At 44.5% G+C, this 16,679-nt stretch overlaps 1 protein-coding gene across 16 annotated transcripts in view; it reads left to right on the top strand.

Annotated features, from left to right (window-relative positions):
- Positions 1 to 3,266: 3,266 nt before the first annotated feature.
- PAM (peptidylglycine alpha-amidating monooxygenase) overlaps positions 3,267 to 16,679 on the top strand; it is a 393,336-nt gene continuing 379,923 nt past the window's right edge. For 9 of the 16 annotated variants that reach the window (XM_056824993.1, XM_056824992.1, XM_007486231.3 and 6 more), the window contains exon 1: positions 3,569 to 4,240. The gene's annotated coding sequence lies outside the window, so the exon portion shown is untranslated. Of the gene's footprint in view, positions 4,241 to 16,679 lie in introns of all 16 variants that reach the window. The other 7 variants (XM_056824982.1, XM_056824980.1, XM_001380031.4 and 4 more) reach the window with 6 other exon arrangements.

Raw genomic sequence — 16,679 nt, 5'->3', positions numbered from 1 at the left:
TAGGCATCTGTATAGAAATGTATGGTTTGAAATGTACTTAACCGCACAATAAATCTTTAAATACGATGAAAGTAGCCCATTTTAAGAATGTTTATTAATAATAATTAATAATTTTGATAATGAGGCTATTAGGGCTCAATATGCAGAATGATTCTGTGACTTCCAATGTGTTACTTTCCCCTCACACTACATTGTTTCTCAGAAGTGAAGTAAAACTAAGGCATTGCTTTTTTAAATTAGGTACCTAGTTCTGAGTTTAGAGCAGCTCTAAGGAAGGCACCTGTTCTAGTCAGACGTAGAACTAGCCGGTCACTCTTCAAGGCATGCATGGCCTTAATGGCAAATTTATTGAATTAGTTCTTGATTTCACCTCAGCAGAAGTCAGTTTTGAGAATGATTCTCCCAAAGCAGGGAAGTAGGACAAAATGGAGCTTGATGGAAAAGGAAAAAAGGAAAGTGGAACAGAAGGAACTGTTTGTTGGGAGGGATATTTCTGAGGCTGGGAAATCGAACGGATGTTCCAGTTCCATGAAAAATAGCATGTAAATAAGCCCCAATTATTCTCGAGTCAGCAGCTTGGCTACTTCTGATAACAAGACTGACGCACTTTAGGTGATCAAACTGGCTGGTTAATTCTTTCACAAATTGTATAAATTTGCTCAAAGTTAATTTCTGATATTTTCCATTAGTGAGAAGAAACAGATACGGTCTCCACCCTTGACTTTGACTTATTTTAGGCACCTGTAGTGGAAACAAAGGAAACTGTTCTACTTCTTTAGAGGTTGAGGGCTCCTTTGAATGCTAGTCCCTTTGAAAGGAGCCTAAAGCTGGGTAGATGAGTGGGCTTTAGATCAGTACCCTTTAAGTACTGTACTTAGTCAAGTCTGCCATCTTGGGAAGCAGAGTCCTTCCTGCACATTAGCACCCCAGACCCAAGTCCTGCCCTTGAACTAGAATGTGGTTTTCACATTTGATATACAATTAAGCTCATCTAACATTTTAGGGTAACCAAAGGTGGGGCAGAGCCCAGGACGAAAGGAAAAGGTGTCCTTCTCCTCCATCAGGCACCACATGGCTGACACACTGTGCTGCTTCTCCCTGCTTCCATGCTTTATGGTTACATCAGTAGTCTAGGCAGCTGCCACTTCCACTTTGGCTGGTGGGAATGATGGGCTGGGTCTCCATGGGAGCAGCTGTCTAACACTGCCTTGCTGAGCCCTGCCTACTGCAGGGGTCAACAGAAAGAACACATGCGTTCAGTAGCTTTACCACCGCTCAAAGGCCCCCCAAGAAGTCTGAGTCTACCCCAAGAGTTAGTCCCACATCCTCCAGCACAACTGCAGAAGAGTGTGTGTTTGGGGCTTTAATTCATTCCTGGCTCCCTGATCAGTCACGTTTTCCCACAGCCCAATATTCCAGCTCTCTTGTTTCAAATTCTGGTAGGCAGGATGCCTTTCCAGAGAGAGTTCTCCTTCCTCTGTCCTCTGTTGGCGTAGCTAAAGCTCTTTTCAAAGCATGTTCAAGGACGAAGGCCGGCATTCTCAGTGCATGCATGGAGTTCCTCCAGACTACACAATACCACTGGAACTTCCATCTGTGTCTAGTATACTGGCCTAAAGGGGCCACCCTATTAAGAATCCTCAGATTTGCCATTCCTGGTTCCAGCCAGCCACGTGGAAAATTGTGTGCCTTGCTTCTGGCCCTCTGTGACCCAGTGTGTCCCTTGGTGGTTGCAGTGCTGGAAAAGCTGAGGAGTCAGTGCCTGGAGGCATGACCACCTACCCCTCCAGCCTCTTCCTTTCTTAGGCCAAGCCTGTTAACAGGGCTCAGGGAAAGGACGGATGTCCCCTCCGCTCTCCCACCAGGCCTGTGTTTGGCCAGGAAAATCTGGCAGCTAAAGCACATTTTTGCCAAAGCAAAGCAGACGCCGACTTTGGCTGACTTGTTAGTGTTTGTTCTTCTTGCTCTTAAGTCAATGAGATGGAAGTATCCAAACTTGGAGGGAACCTGGGGAGAGTGCCCCAGCCCATCTGAGGCGGAGGAAGAGTCCTTGCCAACGTCTTGGAGAAGATGGCCCTTCCCACTGAGAAGGGGCCCCAGCGGGCCATTTTACTAGCAAATACATAGTTGGAGATGTTGGGTCAGTGAAGAGCCCAGGGAGAATCCACAGCTCTGCAGACTGTTACTTTCTGAGGAAGTGTAAGTCTAAGGGTACTAGACTGTAGCAGCAAGGGTAAGTTGTCACTAAGTGGCATTTTAAGTCATTTCATCGGTAATTCTCGGTCCTGCCGCCTGGCATTGACGTGGAAGAATACATGGCTCGTCCTCTGCCATTTTCGGTTTCACTGGACTATCTTCGGGGGAATCCCACAACGTGCCACGATGGGCCCACTGTGAGGAGAGGAAGCAGAGCTCGTTCTTTCCCTCTGAGGCTAGACTGAGCTCATTCCTGCCTTGGCAACCACACTGTGTGCGTGCAGCAGCACCTCCGCTCAGCAGCGCTTTCTCAGGGTTGGACTTGCATCCTGTCAGACAGTCGGTTTCTCTGCCTGAGCTTCTTAGAACCAATCCCCAAAGTACTCGAGACCTTCGTAGTGAATGGGAATTTAGGGCTCTCTCCATTGATCGGCATCTCTCCCTGTCTGTCCTCCTCACTGTTTACCAGCTTCCAATCTGGGCGAAGAAGCGCAAGAGCTACAAAGAAAAGTCAAAGTAGTCCCTGCCTTTGAGGAGCTGCCATTCTACTGACAGATGGCTGGGAAGGGAATCCTAAGTAGGCAAAAAGCGAACGAGGAGGAAACAGGAAAGGGGGGGGGGGGGGGGAACCAACACTAGGACTGTCACTTGCACCAGCAAAGAACAGCAAAAACCTCCCCCTGTCCGTCTCCCAGACCCTTAGCAGATTGCTTCTAAGGGTACCAAGAACGGCAGGATCAGGCTTGTGTCTGGCGTAAGCAAGCTTGGCTTGCCCTGGCGGTGCTCCGCTCTGGGTTTTCTCATTTTCAGTTGGTGAACAAACCTTGTAGGTTGCTGAGGCTTACTGTGTGGCCTCGGAGGGACTCCCTCCTTCGGAGGTGGAGAGCAAGGGTAAATGGGAAGTGCCCAACGGTAACACTATGCACCTCGCCAGTCTCAAACAGTGCTGCTCTGCACAGGGTAGGTATGTAGTCAAATTGCGTGGGCCCAGGCAGAAGTGGGCAAAGCGCGCTCTCCCCGGATGGCCTCGGAGGAGAGTGAGCGTTCATTTGCCACAGATTTCCCACTCCAGATCTCTGTCACCCACTGGCTATATTTTCTTTCGCTGCCACCCAACTCCCAGGAAACGTTTACGAGGGCTCTCCTGAAACCTCGCGGTCAGCACAAGCTGGGCTTGGGGGAGGGAGGGACGGGCATTTTCCTTGGCACTCCCTCGGAGCAAGCTGGCCGTCTCCTTAGAGGTTTCTTCCCAGGCCAAAGGGGACCAGGGGGGCCGAGGCGGCGGTGGTGGTGGAAGAAGGCTCTCAGGCCTCGCCCCGCCCCACAACGGGGGGCTAGAGTTTCCCAGCCTGCTTTCCTGCCCTCCCGGCTCCTCTGCCCTGCTTTCCTGGTCATTCTCCCCACCACTCAATCCACAAAACGCCACAAAACTGTCAGCCGCCCCCCCCCCCCCCCCCAGGAAGTGTGGGCAGGTTCATGGGTGGGTGGAAGCCAGGGCTTGTAATCTCGCCCTGAGCCCCCATTCCTTGCCCCAGCGGCTCCCGGGCCCTGGATCAGGACACCCAGGGAAACGTCCGCGGGAAGAGCCGCTGGGGCGATTCTTTGGCCCTGGTCGCTACGAGTGCGGCCGAGGGGAGGGGCGGCAGGAGAGGAGGAAGGGAGGGAAGAAGGAAGGGAAGGAGGAAAGGGAAGAAGGCAGGGAAGGAGGAAAGGGGGAGGGCGGGGGACAGGGGCACTGGCCGCTCTGCGCCCAGAGGCTGAGTAGCCGCCTCCGGGGTGGGACCAGAAGCGAACGGGAGAGTAAAGAGAAGGCGGAGAGAGGGACCGGGAGGGAGGTGTCGAAGCCTGCCGCCAGAGCAGCAGCAGCGGCAGCCTCGGGGTTCTGCCTGTCCCCGCCCAGGGGAGCCTCCAACTAACTCCGCCCGCCGTCGCAGCCGCCTCTGCCCCCGCCGCTTCTGCTGCTGCTGCTGCCGCCACCTCCGCTGCCGCGGGAGGGTCCAGTGTCCGTCCCGGGCTGGCGCCCCGCTGGGGCCGGGCCGTCCAGGTTGGTGCAGCTTGGGGGCGACTGGGGGTGGGGGCAGGAACCGTGCGGAGTTAGCCGGGGAAGGCGGGTGTGTGCGTCCACTGGGGCTGGGAAGTTGGGGAGATGTCAGGGCCCGGGACGGAGATCGCTTCTCCTTCCCCCGGGTCTCGGGCACGATTGTTGATTTCCTCCGTCCTCCCGGAGCTTTCCTCGCTCCATGTTGCCTGCCACTGATCACTGCGGATGGACCCTGGGACTCCGCCCCGAGGGTCCACCACTGTGGAGAAAGCTTCTCCCGGGGGACCCGGGGGCTGTCCCGGAGCAGAGAGGGAGGAGTGATTGTCTAACCCGGACCTCCGGCCAGTCCCGGAGCCAAGCCAGCCCCTCAGTCCTGGGGACAGGTTGAATCCTTTCTCTGCCTCTTCCCGTATACTTTCCCCACACCCCACCCCAAGCCCCTTCAGGCTGAGCGTCGTACGATTGCTTTGATGGTCCCTTTCTCCTCGTCTCTCCACTGCCTTGGACAAGCACGTTGCCATCCTCACCTCACATGGCCCTTTCTAGCCGCTTTGGGCTGCCTTCTTCTTTCCCCTTCGCGCAGATTCACGCGTGGGAAAGATCTGTAATTAGCTGGAAGCTTTATCCAGTGGTCTGTCTTCCTTTTCCCGCTGTCCACCCCCGGGCACATTTGGGGAAACTTTAGTCTGTGGTTCCGTCCTTACGAACTGGCTACGACGTAGGAGCAAGCGGGAGTGTGGGGTCTCGAGTTTTCCAAAGGGATCTCCTTTCCTGGAGACGGATTTTGGTGCCTGACGCCGTGGAGGCTCTGAGTGGTGTCTGCTTCGGCATTTGGGGGGGGGGGGGGCGGTGAGGGGAGAAAATGAGTGATTAAGGATTGTGTTAAAAAAAAACCCCAAAACTTTGGGGTGAAAGTTTTTTCTTTATTTTTTTGTTTTCTTCTGGTTTTTTTTCCTTAAAGATTTTCCTCCAAAAAACCTTTGGACAGTGGACAAGTTGCAGTTAGAGCAATGTTACATTCTCTTGTGAACGGCAGTAAACACGTCCCACCTATGAAGTTCCAAAACTGCTTTGTAACGAGTTACATATTTATAACGTTCCTAAGGAACTCATTGGCCTCCATAACCTTCTTTCACCTATGTGTCATATTTTCCTAGAGCCACTTTGTAAAGGACGTTGTTCAGGGAATGTTTACTGCAACTACGAGAGGATCTTTGGAAAGAGAAACTGCTCTTGCTTGCAAGTCACCCTTTTCCAGGAGGGGAAGAAATCTGAAATCCTTGGGTTGCCCCAAACTTTCATATTAGCCCTGAAAATCATGAGCAGTGGAAGCAAACACAGCCCGGGGAAATGGCACTCAGAGTACTGGCGAGCCTTCAGTTTATAGCTGTCGTCTCTGGATGGCTTGGAATCCATAAAACAGAGTACTAGAACCTCTCGTCCACTTCCTTTGTACAGGAAGTGAGGCTGAAAGAAGTCCAAATGAATCAGCATTAAACATGCTCTGAGATGATTGGAGGGAGCCCCACTCTCCCAATCCTCTTTGGGAGCCAGTATACACTTGTTCTTCAGAGCATTTGGTGCATACATCAAATGTTATTCTAATACTCATATAATCTAATAACAATGATAAAGTTAATTAGTTATAGTTTGATTTCTAATTATGAATTATCAAGGGTATGCACTAGGGATGGACACATATGGCAAGTTTCCATAGTGTTTCCATAATACTTTTTTCACTCATTCAGTGGGGCCCACATTGAAATATGGGGATGTAATGTTAGAGCTGCAGAAAAACGACCCTCACAAATTAACATGTAACGTGATTCTGAAATTCAGGCCCAAATGTAATTAGTAAAAGAGAACATTTAGTATTCCTCTCTGACTTTTGTAGTGTTCAGGATTTCTGGCTTTGAGAACAGCAAAAGAGAAGTGAGAGAGAGAGAGAGAGAGAGAGAGAGAGAGAGAGAGAGAGAGAGAGAGAGAGAGAGAGAGAGATCAGTGTTAGAGAAAACTATTGGGAGAGATGTAGAATCAACAGATTTAAAACTGAAACCTTCCATTGAGCTGTGCTCTGGATGGCAGGTTAACCCTACAAGAATAGTGATTTTTAGAAGCTAATGGGCCTCCTGGTTAGTCTTGTCTAAAGACAGTCTCAATCTGATTAAAGTGAGGATGAAGGTAGGTGCAAATCATTCTTTTTTTTTTTTAAAGCCTCACCTTCCATCTTGGAGTCAATACTGTGTATTGGCTCCAAGGGTAGGCAATGGGGGTCAAGTGACTTGCCCAGGGTCACACAGCTGGGAAGTGTCTGAGTTCAGATTTGAACCCAGGCTCTCCATCCCTTGAGCTACCCAGCTGCCCCCTGCAAATCATTCTTGAAAAGAGTGCCTATGAACATAATGCAAGATAAGACAGAAAGAAAGCCTTGGACATCCACTAAATATCTATAGACCTTAGTTTCATCATTTGTGAAATTTAATAGTTAAGTTGATGTCTTCCATTCTCTGAGCATTCTGGCAATTTGAGCTATTTGATAAATATTGCTCAGTAATGTTTTCTGTGTGCTAGGCATGATGCCAGGCTCTGAGCATAACAAGGAAAACCAAAAACGTTTCCAACCCTCAGGAGGCTTATATTCTATTGTGAGAAATAAGTATAGAAAAAATGATATCCAAGATTTATACAAAGTAGAAGGCCAGTGACCCTAGAAGGCCAGGCACTAATTGTTGGGGGATGGAGAAGCAGAAAAGACCTTTTGCAAATATGGGCTGTTGAGCTGAGTCCTAAAGGAAACCAAGGATCCTAAAAGGCCTAGGAGAAGATGAAGGACAACAATCTTGTATAAATGCACTCTGGTTGCAAAGGGAGCGTGGGGGGAAGATACAAGTTGGGCAGTGTGTGTGGAGGGAGAGGAACAATGTTTTCTTAGGATATTGTCTTTTGAAGTCTGGTTAGGATTTACTATTCTTTAATGATATCATTTCTACCCTCCTTATATATACCCTTCCTCTCCCCCTCTTCGTGATGAAGAAGCTAGGATTTTCTAAATGGGTTGGGAATTGTTGAGCCTTATGCACCAGACTAAAGTACAGAATAAATTCATCACTGCAGCTAAGTGGACTAAAGAGTGGCCTGAGACACTTAATGGGAACATAATATTCATTTTTTTTCTATTTTGCCCCTTGAATTTGATTACTATTTAGGAAATAGGAAATTAGTAGCAAAATAGTTGCTACTTCCTTTTCCTGTTGGAAATGGGCAAGGAATAATGTAATACTGAGCTTGAAAACTTGTTTCATAATATAAAGAATGAAGGACTGTCAAGAGTCTGCAGTAAATCTTTCAGGCCATTAGTGCTCAGTTTTCTGAAGAAAATTCCAGTAGGTTGAAAGGATTCCTCCAGTGAAAAGTAGAGTCAGCCCTTAAATCTTTAAATTGTGTTCTTTTTTTTTAATTCAAAAAATGACAAAATTTCCATGTAGATGCCCAGAAAAACCCAAATTGCATATCAAATTGGAAAATATATAGTGTTTGTGAATCTAGAAATCTATACTGTGCAAATTTAACAAGGTAGCTCCAATACAGCCCTGCTTGTCTGTGTTCCTCTCTGTAATTCCTCCTAGTCTCATCTGTGTTGTTCTTTTATTTCTTCTACTTTTTCTTAGCATCATAATTATTTTCCCCCTTTTCCCATAATTCTTTATCCCTTGCAAAGGAATATTTAAGAGACCAACCTTTGCAACAGATGTGGATAGTTATGCAAGCAATCTATACTTTGACTGAAAATTCATGTTTAAAAATGTATTTCATTCTGAATGTCTAGTTCATCGCTTCTCTGTCAAGAAGTGGAAAACCACTGAGACGAGTAGAACCTACAGTCATGAGTTCTAAAGGACCAGAGAGCTCTTACACATCCCAGCATTCCAGAGTTCAGGTTTGTAGCTAGCATAGTACATATGCCTCAAGATGTTAAGGAAGTGGAGCTGTCTTTTGGGAGTAGAGTTAGGGTTTCATAGCAGAACACCATGACATACCCCTCAGCCCAGGAGTAACTGAGGCTAAGGCTCATTTAGCAGTCCTATCAGATAGACTTGAACTTGGTGGACTCAATGCTATATTGCAGTGATGGTGAACCTTTTAGAAATGGAATGCTTGGCCCTGCCCCCCCCACCCCCCAGGCCAAGTGCTGTGCCTGCCCCCCCCACATGCTGGGTACCCTTGCCCCCACCTCTTACCCCACACAAGAGAGAGTGGAGGCACTTCCATGGGGGATGCTAGGTGGAAGGTGGGTGAAGTGAAGAATATCCTCAGCAGGGTAGAGAGGGGGAGGGGAGTGACCTGAGTGTACTACTCCCCTCCAGCTCTGTCTCCTGTGAGCTGCCCATCTTACCTGTTGTGTGCTCCCTGGGCTGCTGGACAGAGGGGCAGGTGATGTGAAAAAATATCATCAGGCATGGTGGAAAAGGGAAAGGGAGCAGCTATTCCGGAGTCCCTCTGCTTTTCTAGTAATGAACTCTGGGGGGTTGGGTGGGGGTGGAAAGAGAGAATAGCTGATTGTCTACAGAGAACACTTTGTGTGCCATCTTTGGCATCCATGCCATGGGTTTGCCATCACTGCTATATTGGAACTTGTTTGCCTCTGAGTGTTGAAAGGTAGGGGTAGAAGGGATTTTGCATGCTTGCCCATCATTGAAATAAATATACTTTTATAAAAGCTTATCTAATATTAATTGGTTAAATGGTGATAGTAGTTCCCTAAAAAAATGGGGAGGAAAAGCATCTCTTAAGGACTTGAGCTACTGGCAGAGAAGATTCCCACAAGCCTCAGTGGATTATAGAAACCTGAGAGGGAAATGTAGCAGATTTGGCTCTGGGATAAGAAGCCAGAGAATAGACAAGGTACAGTATAAAGTCTGGTTCTGCCCACTTTAATCTGAATCAGTTTCGTGTAAAATTTCCCAGGTTCTTCAGAATTCATCCCTTCTGTCATTTTTTATGAAGTAATAATTTTCTATTACTTTTACATACTGTAATTTGTTTAACTTTCATTTAAATACTTTCCTTTAAGTTCTTTACTACAATAAAAGAACTGTTACAAATATTTTTGAGCATGTGGATTATTTACCTCTTTATTTGATCTCTTTGGGATAGCTGAATAATGCTAATGACTTATGGGTATAATTCTGAATTGCTTTCCAGATGGTTGGATCAATTCATAGATTTACCAATAGAGTATTAGCATGCTTGTTCTCCAAAAGCTCCTTCATCAATTTTCATTTTCCCTTTTTGCCAACTTTGCCAAGCTGGTGAATGTGAGATGGAACCGGAGTTATTTTAATTTGCATTTCTTTTTTTTTTTTTATCATTTGGAACATTTTTGTATATGGTTTTTGATGGCTTTCCTTCCTTCCTTTGATAGCTACCTGGTTTATGTATTTGTATAAATTCCTTTGTATCTTCTGAGATATCGGACCCTTTTCAGAGAAACTACTTGCAAAGATTTTTTCCCCCATTTGCAACTGCTTCCCTTCTAAGTGTTCATTTTCTTTGTGCAGAAGCATTTCAGTTTTATGTGTTTAAAATCACCTATTTTGTTCCCTGTGATCCTTTGGACAAAAGGATCTTCCTCGCTGATAATTGGGAAAGATATCCTTCCTTGCTGCTCTAAGGTGTTTAATATATGACCCTTTGTATCTAGATCACGGATTTGTTTAGGACTTACTGTGGTATATGATGGCAGTTCTTGTCCTAAGTCTAATCTCTGTCTTACTGCCTCCCAGTTTTTCTAGCTGTCTTGCTGATTATCTGGAATCCTTACAGAATCCACTGGAGTCTTTGGGTTTATTAAACTCTGTGATTGCTTCTGGGTCCTATATATCTAGTCTGTTCTACCCATCAATTTTTAAACTTTTTAACCACCTCCAGACAATTCAGATGATTACTGCTTTGCAATATGGCCTGAAATTCAGTACACTTCACTCCCTTCCCACTTTTTAGCCGTTCCCCTCAATGATTGACCCTTTCTTGCTATTGATGAATTTTGACTTTTTTTCCACTTCTAAAATAATTCTTTGGTAATTTGATTGGCGGGGCACCAAGTCTATAGATGAATTGGGTAGTATTGATTGCCCTTTTTATTGCCCACGATTTCCTCTTTTTGAATCTAGCTCCTCCGTTCCCCGAACTTTTCACATGCAGCAGAAATGAAGAAGTTAAATTCATACAACTATTTAATGGATGAAATGGGACTAGAAAGAATATTTAACTATCGTTCACGTCCATTTCTTTTGAAAATCCCTCCTTTCATCCACTATGACAGATTTTTAAAAGTTATTTATCTTGAAGCTCTGTCTTAGGAGACTGGCCTGTACCCCTCCTGTCAGTTGTATTGTAGTCAGTAAATGAAAATTAATTTTTAATGAATTTGAAGGGCCCTGAGTCCCTTCAAAATGAGAACTTTTAACAACCAACTTCAAAAAGAAAATGGCCATATAATGCATTTCAGTCTCCAGTATTAATGATTGCAAAATTGTCCATTCCCTAGATCTTTTTTGTTCGCATGGAACACCAGGCATTGACCACCCAAAGAAATGTACAAAAAGGTTGTCAGTATGTAGAAAAGCACATTGGACTCTGAATCAGGAGGACTAGGTTAAAAATCTTGACGTTGACATCTACTAGCCATCTGTTTGTGATCTCAGGCAAAAACATTCTCTCAGAGTCTCAGTTTCCACTTGAGGAGCACTTGAGAGGCAGTTAGATGTAGATGGAGCACTGAATAGAAAATCAGATCTGGAGATGGGAGGCTAGGTCATGGCACAGTGACCTGCCCAGGGTCACACAGCCAGGAAGAATCTGAGACCAGATTTGAACCTGGGACCTTCTGTCTCTTGGCATGGCTCTCTATCTACCGAGTCACCCTGCTGGAGCAGGAGAAATGTTTTCATAAGCAGATAGCATGTTAACATTATAATAGTGAAAACCACTTAGCACCCCTGTAAAGGAGGATCTCCTGGACCCCGTTTTGGGAGTCAGGGAGCTAGTGTGAAATCATTGCCTCCCCCCTTCCACACGCCTATTTAGCAGATAAGAAAACCGAGGTCCGGAGCTGAAGTGGTTTCCCTAAAGTCACTCGACTGAGACTCCTGTTCCCAGCTGTTCCCACTGCCAGGCAGGTATTGTGGAAAGACCCTGAGCACACACGCAAACATGCGAAGCTACCACAAAACCAACGTCGGCCACCATTGGGAAGTGTCTGGCGGAGATAATGGACCCGACACACCCGAGTTCCGCTCTTCGGGTACACGGTACGCCAAGCTAGCTACGGCACTCTCATAAACGTGAGTCTTTAAGCCAGTTATGCAGCCACAAGACAAGGAAGAACACTGGCCGCGACTTAGGGGGAGTAATATGGAGAGGGTTCAAGTGCGCCATTTGAGGTGGGGAGGGGAGATAGAAGGTCGGGCAGAGCAGCATAGTGGGAATACTCTGTGCCCAGCGTCTGCAGATACAGACAAAACTCCATTCCTCCTCTAGCTCCGTGAATCAAGTCACTACAGTGAACTTTTCCAAAGGAAAAGGCCCAAGAGGACCTGCAATATAAAAGAAGTGCCCGTTGCGCCAGGCATCGTCGCCCCTCCACACCCAGGGTCCCCGGGAGACTGAGCTCCAGCCTACAGCGGTGCCTTCCGGGCAGGGCAGAGCTCCTGGATGAGGCCATTTCTTGCTTCGAGGTCTTCCTGTTCCAGCTGCTGAGGCGACTTCCTGCTGGGCTGGGGAAACAGGGCTCTCATCAGGGCTGCCTCCTCACTGGCCTTAGCTGGCGAAAACTACCCGCTCTGTTGGCCGAGGTGGGTGCTTGATGGTTCTTCTAACCTTGCCAAGAGCCCAGGTGGATCTCGTGGGCTGTCCCGTCTCTGATACACCCAGAGCAAGAGAAAGGGAAACCGCAGGGCGAAAGCACACGTGACCCTTATTCGTGGTCACATGGTAAAGCACGAAGACGGTCCCCTCACTTGAGGGTGATGGGAGTTCTTGCTTCATTTTCCACAAGGGAAGAGTTTTTCTCGAAGCCTTTACTATTTGGGCTCCATTTTGCCTCAGTCACCAATTAAATGGATTTTGTGCCCGAGCAGTAAGCTGACAGGAAACAGAGGATACTGGGGCATGAGAGAGACCCTTCGTCACATGACTCGGACTTTGACGTAGGCTCCTGAAGTCTCTAAGGGTGGATGCTGGGAAGAACCTTTTTATGTGCGCCAAGGGCAAAGCCTGCATTGTCCGGTTCCCTCCATGACACATGTATAGATGAGAAGAGTATATCGAAGTTGTAACTCTAAATTCACATCCCAATTTTGTCTTTTGATTCTCTATTTTTCTCTCCCCTCTGTCTCTTCTTGCCTCTTCCTTGTCCCTTACCCTCTCCTTCGTTAGAGTAAATACAAAGTCGTATCATTCTCTCTTGTTTCAAATTACTGGTTTTTAAAAAACTCTTTACTTTCCGGATTAGAATCAGTGTATTGGTTCCAAAACATAAGAACAGAAAGCATTGGGCAGCTGGGATGAAGTGACTTGCCCAGGGTCACACAGCTAGGAAGTGTCAGAAGTCAAATTTGAACCCAGGACCTCACATTTCTAGGCGTGGCTCTCCATCCACTGAGCCACCCAGCTGCCCCCTATTTTATATTGTTTCAAAAGAAATTGTAAGCATTTATAGAGCTTCATATTGTTTCTAAGTATGTCCGAAGTAAATAGAGATGTTGGAATGTGTTTGATTATCCTTAGGGGTGGTATAGTAAATAGAGCAGTGGTTTGGGAAACCTCTGCTTTGCTTCTACACTCTCAATTTAGGTAAGTCACTTAGCCTCTCTCTACCTCAGTTTCTTTATCTATACCATGGGAAAGTACATTTGGAATGAACCATAGGCACAATATGGTCCATCTTGCTAAGTCATTTGGCTAAATTCACACAGAAAGAAAATAGCTGAGCTGGCTTTTGAACCCAGGACCTCTAATTGCAAATCTATCCTCTGCTACGACAATGTAGAATGTATTTCAGAGATTTGTTTTGAGGATCCAGAAAGATATTACGTGAATCGCTGTCATAGAGATGGGGGAGTGGAGGGGAGAAGAGAGGAGTAAAGCAAAGATTTTCAACACAAAATTTTAGAAAATGAGTGTAAAATTTATTTTTATATTTAATTGGGAAGAATAAAATGTATTTAAATGTAACATCAGAAAAAGATAGTAAATAAATATAGAATGCCTTACAAGTTATAAAGTGCTTTATAAATGTTACCTATCTATAATCATTATCATTTTATTATTGACTCGGAAATCTACTGTGATTTGGTATTAGATTCACAAGTAGTTGTTTTTTTTAAACTCTTACCTTTTCTCTTGAATCAATACTATGTATTGATTCTAAGGCAAAAGAGTGTTAAGAGCTAGGCAGTCAGAGTTAAGTGACTTGCCCAGGGTCATACAACTAGGAAGTATCTGAGGCCAGGGTACTGGATTTGAACCTAGGATCTCCCATCTCTAGGCCTGGCTCTCAATCCACTGAGCCACCCAGCTGCCCTTAGAGGTAGTTTTTAAATATGGGAGCAAATGGCAGAAATTATCTTGGTTGGTTGGCATGAGTATTCTGTCACATGCTAATAGAAAAGGGGTTAAAAACAAATCGCATCCCCATTTGGAGAGTGGTAGAATATGATACGAATGTGGCATCTGAAGGACTCTAGATCTCAAGCATGACTATGAGCCCTGAATTTGCCACAGATGCCAAATAAGCTTCTAAAACTGTTTCCTTGGAATTACGTCCACACAATCCTTAACAAGACAGGAAAGCCAACAGCAACATTTTTCCATCGACGTTGAAACAATGCTTACTGTAACCCAGCTGCGCTGGGTCAGACTGGCACAAAGGATGGGCGTATGCCAAGTCTAAATGGGAAATTGTTCCCAAAGAGGGGAAAGAAGCACGCAGAAGAAGAAAGAGAAAGTTAGAAAAGAAACCTTTTAACTTAGAGAAACGGACTCTGAGAAATGGCTAAAGTCGGTAGATCGTCTTTGGTGGGTAGACGTGGGCTGCCTCACTTTGAGAAAAGACTTTCCGCATGAACAGCCTTCGGGATCCAAAGACGCAAAGGGTGACAGTCTTCCAGAAGCAGCAACATTCGAAACAAAGGACAATTTTCACATGTATGTGCAATTAACTACTGCTTATGTTGCCGCAACGCTACAAACAAACGTAAAATGCATTAAAATAAGTGGTGAGGTCATTATGGAAAGACAAAACCACAATCAGATTGTTTTCAGCAGCAAAACACTTGATATTTTATTTTCTTTTTTATCAATTACATGTAATAAACTTCCACACAAGTTTTCCTAAGTTATATGATCAAACTTATCTCCCTCCCTTCTTTCCCTTCCCCTTCCCAGTGCTGGCAAGTAATTCAATCTACAATCAGATCTTTTGCAAGTGGTTTGTTGGGTTTTTTTAAGCATGTTAGAAAATTTTGAGGAATTGAGTTTGCCTATTTCAGAATGGATTAGCCTTGAAATTATTCATAACCTAATTTTATTTTCTATTATATTTTCTATTTTCTATATACATTTCTACATATTTCTATTATATTATCTCGGAAAATAAATTCATTGGTATAGAGATCCATTTCCTTCTGTTTGGCAGTTTAGTCTTTACGAATCACCTGGGGCTACTGGGAAATTGACTAACTTGACTGGCATCATAAAATCAGAATATCTGGGATTTGAGTATTCCTGATTCTGAGAAGGACTCTTAATCCACCACATCATGCTTCCTCTTTGTTTTTGTTATTTTTTAGATTAGATTGTAGACCTTTGTGCAGTAGGAAGAAACCCCCCTTTTTTTAACCTCCTTAATCCAAATTGGAGGTTAAAGGACATTTCCTTCCCCTCTTCACCCTTCCCACTATCTGAGTTCTCTATTTCAAACCAGAGTGAGTTGAGGCCGAATCTAGGCAGACACATCACCTAGTCATCAGTTTCTCACTCATCAGAAGGGTTTTTTTCAGTGTTATATGCTTGTTCTTTCATTCTTTAAATTGTTGATCTAGCACCTTTGTCTACCACTGACATTATTCTGCTGCTTTTATGTTTTTCAATTACCTTTAAGTAGAGGGGAGGAAGAAACATATGAGGAAAGAAGCCATTATAAATAATACATATACATACTAAAGTATGTTAAAATACTATAGAGAATTCTGCTTTTATTCCGATGCTTTTTTACTTGGTAGATTTGATTTGACTATTTGAAAGGAACAAGTCATAAAATTAAATCCCTGAATTTTGTATCTTACTAGATCTATCTACCTATATACATATATATCAAGGACAGCGTATATGAGGCCTAGGGAGTCAGAAAGATAGAGAAGGGAAATCTAATCTCCCTTGATGTAGGGAATGTTAAGGTGAAAGTGGAAGGAGGTAATTAAGGGGGGTGGGAGGGAGTAGCAAGAAATGTCAAGTCAACAAGCATTTATTAAGCACCATAGTTTTTATGATTTTATTTATATTTTTTAAATATATAAATAATCATAAATTATATATATATATAAATAATCATAAATTTATATGATTTATACATCAGGCACTATGCTAATCTCTGAAGATACAAAGAAATTTTAAAAAATTGTTCTCAAAGAGCTCACATTTAATGGAGGGTACAACATGCAAACAACTATGTAAAAGTAAGATCTCTATTATATATATATATATATATATATGAATGAGAAATTGGAATTAATCAACAGGAAAAGCACTAGCATTAAGGGAGATTAGGAATGGATACTTGTAGGTTTGTGATTTGGACTGCTTACTTCAAAATCAGAGGAGTAAGGGGAGCATTTGGGTAAAGACATTTAATAAGGGGGCAGAATTTTAAAAGTCAGGGGAATTAGGAGAGGATCTTGCTTGTTCATTTCTTTTTAAATTGTATGAAAAATATAAATTAGAAAATCATCAAGAAACATGAAGATTCCCAAAGAAGGCCAGAAAATGGGGATTTTGCATGAAACCACAAATGCACTACCTATAGTATATTTTACTGTACATTACTGCCAACATTGCTCTGCTTGTTTGTGTATTCCCCTAAGCTTCCTTCCCTCTGTTTGGTTTTTAAGTCTTTCATTGATTTTATCTTCTCTTTCTCCTTTTTTCCCCTTGGCATCCCCATTACTATCCTCACTATCCCAATCTCTCCTCCTCTTCCCTTCTCTTTCCCTGACTCTTCCCAGGTTAGGCCTGACTCAAGCCAGTTCTCTAGTAGTTTATGTTCAGTTTAGGAAGAAAATAAGGCATCTTTAGGTCTTTCAAAGTTTAACTTATCTGTAGCAGAAGGAAACGAAAATTCAGTAACAAGGATATTACATCAGTTGAAAAGAGCAGCATCCTCAGT

The sequence above is a fragment of the Monodelphis domestica genome, chromosome 3 (assembly GCF_027887165.1).
Source record: "Monodelphis domestica isolate mMonDom1 chromosome 3, mMonDom1.pri, whole genome shotgun sequence".
Taxonomy (NCBI): Eukaryota; Metazoa; Chordata; class Mammalia; order Didelphimorphia; family Didelphidae; genus Monodelphis; species Monodelphis domestica.
Note: the sequence above shows the minus strand (reverse complement) of the source record. Positions and strands in the feature narration are given on the sequence as shown.